This window comes from Cryptomeria japonica, chromosome 1 (genome assembly GCF_030272615.1).
Source record: "Cryptomeria japonica chromosome 1, Sugi_1.0, whole genome shotgun sequence".
NCBI lineage: Eukaryota > Viridiplantae > Streptophyta > Pinopsida > Cupressales > Cupressaceae > Cryptomeria > Cryptomeria japonica.
Window position 1 is genome coordinate 288,117,828 of NC_081405.1, and position 5,940 is coordinate 288,123,767.

Consider the following 5,940-nt stretch of genomic DNA (forward strand, 5'->3'; position numbering starts at 1 on the left):
GGAAGCATGTAACACATAAAATCAAACATACTCCATTGATCCAAACATGTCGGAAGTGTCTAGCAGATAGTCTCTTCTACCGGTAACACTAGATCTTCTACTGGTAACCAAAACCTATCTGTCGATAACCAAAACCTTTCTATCGGTAACCAACCATAACATCTAGTGTTGACATAAATGCAACACATAATCAATTAATCTATAATGACAACAATCTCCCCCTTTGGCATTGATGGCAACACTAGATGTGAAAAACATCTAAGTACCAAGAAATGCCAAACAAGTCTCCCCTTGTGAAAGACAAATAGCAATCTCCTGAATATCAATAACTCTCCCCCTATGAATGATATCTCTGAATTTATTTTTCACATCACTATCTCTCCCCCTTTGAGATCAATGCTAGAAATATGACAAAAATATCAAAGCAAGAATATAAATCTCTGAATCTCAAAGCTGACTACTCCCCCTAAGTAGTAGCACCACTCATCAGTGCCAGAATGAAAAATATCACTGATAATGCATGTTGGACTGATGACAAATAGCATCAATCAAGTCTTTGCAGGAGGGGTAGAAACCCCTAACTTGTCTCTCAAATACTCAAATGATTCCTTAGACAACGGTTTAGTGAATATATCTGCATTATGTTCTTTAGTGTTCACATAAACCAATTTTTTGACTTCCTTTCCTTCTCCCTTGTCCTCCAGAAACTTATACTTTATTGATATATGCTTAGTCTTGGAGTGAAATACCAGATTCTTAGACATGTCAATAGTTGCAGAGTTATCACAGTAGATAACTACCGGTTCACTACAATTTACCTTGATATTCCTCAAAATTTTCTTCATCCACAAGACTTGAGTGCAATTTGTTGCTGCTGCAACATACTTAGCTTTTGCAATAGATAAAGAAATGCATGACTATTTTTTGCTGATCCATGAAACCAATTTCTTTCTAAGAAAGAAAGCTCCATTAGAAGTGCTCCTCCTGTCATCAGCATCTCCTGCCCAATCTGAATCAGTATATGCACATAAAGTGAAATCACCATCTCTAGAATACCATAAGCCATATTCTGTTGTTCCTTGCAAATACCAGAATATCCTCTTTACTGCACATTCATGATTTTCTATAGGATTACTTTGATATCTTGAAACAATACTTACTGCATTCATAATGTCCGGTCTAGTCTGAGTTAGATATAACAAACCACCAATCATAAACTTATACCTTGTCAGATTTACTAGTGTAGAAGTATCTTTGATAGATAATTTCTCACTTCTCACCATAGGAGTACTTATCAGTTTAGAATTATCCATGCCAAAAAAATTCAACAATTCCCTCAGATACTTAGTTTGATAGATAAAAATGCCTTTGTCAGTTTGAGTAATCTGTAAACCTAAGAAAAATCTCATTTCACCAATCATGGACATTTCAAATTCATTCTTCATATTATTAGAGAATTTCATGCACAATTTATCTTCTCCTTTAAAAATGATATCATCGACAAATACTTCAATAATCAGAATATCATCATCAGTGATCTTATAATATAAATTACTATCAACACTGCCTTTAGTAAAACCAAGCTTCAAAAGATATTTATCCAACCTTTTGTACCAAGCTTTAGGAGCTTGTGTCAATCCATATAAAGCTTTCTTCAATCTTCAAACCATATGTTTATCCTCTGTTAGTGAAAATCCATCAGGTTGCTCAATGTATACTTCTTCTTCTAGTTCACCATTCAAAAATGCACATTTAACATCCATTTGATAGACCTTATAGTTCTTATAAGCTACATAGGCAAGAAATAGTCTAACAACTTTAATTCTAGCTAAAGGTGCAAATGTCTCACCATAATCAATTCCTTCCATTTGAGAATATCCTTTACAAACCAATTTATCTTTGTTTCTTACAACTTTACCATCCTCATTCAGTTTATTCTTAAAAACCCATTTAGTTCCAATAACATTCTTATTTTTTAGGTCGGGGAACTAAGGTCCAAGTCTCATTCTTCTCTATCTGATCTAATTCATCTTCCATAGCTTTTAACCAATATTTATCTTTACAGGATTCAATAATAGATTTCAATTCAATTTGATAAATAAGACATCCCTCTTTATTTTCCAGTCTTCTTCTTGTCATAACTCCCTTGTTCCTATCTCCAATGATTTGATCTTCAGAATGATTTAATCTTACACACCTTGGTGTCTTCTGAACTTCAAGTTCATTGCTTTGATCATCAGTCACAGTTGAATTTTCTGATTGTGTCAGTGTAACTATCTTAGTTTCCTATACTGGTTGAGGCATTGTCGGTTCAGTTATGATCATTTCCACTGCCAGTTCCCTATCATATGATATAGATTGATTTTTTTACTGCTCTTTCACTTTCACATTAGCACTCTCCACAATTTTCTGCAATCTTTTGTTATAATATCTATATGCTTTGCTTTGAATTGAATAACCAAGAAATATCCTTTCATCACATCTAGGATCAAACTTTCCAATTGAATCATTTAACAGTAGGTGTATGTTTAAACCATAATTCATAAGGGATCTTACCGGTTTCACCTTTGATGTGAACTCTGTTAAATGTGTAGACTATTGTACTCATTGCCTCTCTCTAGTAGATGTGAGGCAATTTGGCTTCCATCATCATAAATCTTTATATATCCAAACTGGTTATGTTCTTTATTTCCACTACTCCATTTTGCTGAGGAGTCCGAGGTGCAGAAAACTATCTCCTAATTCCATTTGGCTCACAATAACTATTAAATTCATGAGAAGTAAACTCACCACCTTGATCTAATCTTAGACATTTGATTTTCAATCTAGTTTCTATTTTAACCTTTGCTTTAAAGATTTTGAATTTCTCAAAGGCTTCAGACTTCTCCCTTAGAAAAGTCACCCACATCATTCTAGAATAGTCATCAATAATCAGCATGAAATACCTATCACCTTGAAAGCTTCTAGTCCTTGCTAGACCACATAAGTCAGTGTGAATCAAATCAAGTACATCGTTAGATTTATCATGTATTCTCTTAAAAGAAGTTCTAACTTTCTTTCCAAATTAACATTCCTTACATACCTGATTATGAGGCTTCATAATCTTAGGTATATCTCTAACTACCTTAGTTGAACTGACCTTAACAATACAATCAAAATTAACATGACATAACCTCTTATGCCATAACCAACTCTCATCAATATAAGCAATCAAACATGTCTTATTACTAGTGTTCAAGTGAAAGATATTACCTCTAGTCTGAGTACCGGTTGCAATCTCCAAACCAGTTTTGTTAATGATTTTGCATTTTCTATCTTTAAACTGAAGTTGGAAACCCTTGTCCACCAATTGACCAACACTCAAAATATTATGCTCTAAACCTTCTACATAATAGACATTATCAGTATTATGTTTGTCATCCAGAGAAATAATACCTCTACCTTTGATCATACATGCTTTGTCATCTCTAAATTTGACTTGACCGCGATTGTATTTGTATGCGGGAAAAGTGGGTCGATAAAACTTAATATGTGAAAATATATAAAAATGACTTGTCCACACACACACACAGGACTTCTTGGTGCAAGCTATGGAGTAACGTAGTATTACTCAGCTTCCCAAGGTGGGTCCCATGGTTCTCTATCTCACAATGTCCCTCAAACCAATGTTTTTCTCTTAGATCACTGAGCAAAATGGTTCAGGGATGGCAAATGCAAGAACAAGGGATGCTCTGATAGATTTTTAGAATGAAATGTGTTATAAGCTATGTATGATTTTAAAATGCAATAAACTAAATGATAAGATGACAAGATTAGTATGAATACTATCCTAGCATACTATATTTAGTCTATGATTGAACTAAAATGATAAAGAAATTATTCTAAACATGCATATTTTAGTCTAATTCCTGATTTAAGAGAGACTAAATGATGAGCATATATGAAATGAGAAAGCTTGAATGTATTTGAGCATAAGTGTGATGCTACAAATTTGAAGGATGATTGTTGAAAATGGAGGAATGAGAGCTCTATTTATAGCAAGAACAGGGAAATGGATGGTCAAGATTGAAAGATTTAATCAAGGGTTGAGTTTGAAAGTTGGGGATCCATGTTTGTAATTAGCACCAATTAAATGGTGACAAGTGTCAACATAGGGTTGGGTTGAGAGAAGGGGTTGGAGGCCTTAAATGCTTGAGAAGACCTCATGGTTATCTAGAGGGTAAGGGTCAAGCTTAAGTTAGGATTACCCAATGGATTAAGAGTTAATCCAAGGATAAACCTTTGTGAAAATGATTAAGAGATAATCATGGTCAAAGCATTAAAGGCCTGATGAGACCCTTGGGTTGGATGAAGGTTGAGTCAAAACAAATGTTTTAACCATGTAAGAGGGTTTGAGTTAACCATTAATGGTTATTGGAGACTTTGGGGATTAAGTGGTTGAAGGTTGAAAGCCTTCAATGGTTATCAAAGACTTTGAGGAATTAAGTGGTTGAAGACTTGAAATCTTTAATGGTTATCAAAGACTTTGAGGTTTTGAGAAGTGACTTCCCTTTGCTTAGGGATGTGACAAAGTTTAGAGGAGGGGTTAGGGTAATTAGAAGCGATTAGAAGATTATAGAAGGGTTTAGAAAGGGGTTTAGGATTTTGCAAGTGGATGGAGGGATAATAGGATTTAATTGAAATAAAGTTAATTTAATTCAATTTGGTTGTAATTTGGAGAAATTAAATAAATTAGATTTATTCAATTTAGTATAACTATTTAATTAAATTTGAATTTAATTAAAAGTGGATAGGGGGGATTTAATTGAATAAAACAATTTATTCATTAAATGGGTATAGTGAATTTAATTTAAATAAATTGAGTAATTTACTTAATTAAATAGAGGAATGTGCATAATTTAATTAAATTGGATTTAATCAAATAGAGAAATGAACATAAAATATTCATTTAGGAATATGGTCATTTTTATACGTCTACAGTATTCTTTCAGGGACAAAATTTTTCTTTTATCTCCAATCATATGATGTGAGCATCCACTATCAATTACCCATTCATCCTTATCTTCAAATTTTGCTATCAGGGCCTTTTCTTCATTCATGATAGGCAGTTTTGGTTCATCTTCCTTTAGAGAATAGAACACCTATTCCTTTCCATTGTTAGATCCACTAGCAGAGTCTGCTACCGGTTCATCCTAGAGTCATCACTTACTCCTTCCTCATCCGCTATGTAGCATTGTTTACTTTTCTTGAATCTATATCTATTCTGATTAGGCTTAAATGATTTCTTAACTCTCTCTTCAAATCGTGCATTACTTTCAGAACATCTAGATGCAAAATGACCAATCTTATTACATGCAAAACATTTAAAAGGTGATTTTCCTTCATACTTACTTCCTATCGATCCTTTAGGTACTCTTCTAGCAAATAAGGCTTCAAGTTTCTCAAATTCTTCATCTTATTTCCTCATATCTTCCAATTATTTTTCATATAGGGCTTTCCAACACTTTTACCGATAGATGATGATGATGCATGAAAAGTAGGTTCTGACTTTACAACTCCAGAAGATCCAAATTCTTCAAGCTCAAAAGTAGATAATTTCCCAATCAGAATGTCTATGTTAACTGAAGTGTTTGTCATTGTTCTCAGCTCATTTATTGTAGTTGCCTTCATCTTTTAAGCCGATGGGAGGACTCTCAAGACTTTGGAAACTATTTCATCTTCACTCAGAGATCCTCCGCAATATTGAATTCCCATAGCAATCTCATTTACTCTTTCCATAAACATAGTAATTCTTTCATTATCTTTCATCTTCAAGTTTTCATACCTTACCCGGTAACCATCAAGTTTACCAATTTTGATAGTAGGATCACCTTCATTCAGAGTTTGCAATCTATCCCACATAACCTTTGTCGATGATTTATCAGTCAATCCCATGATTTG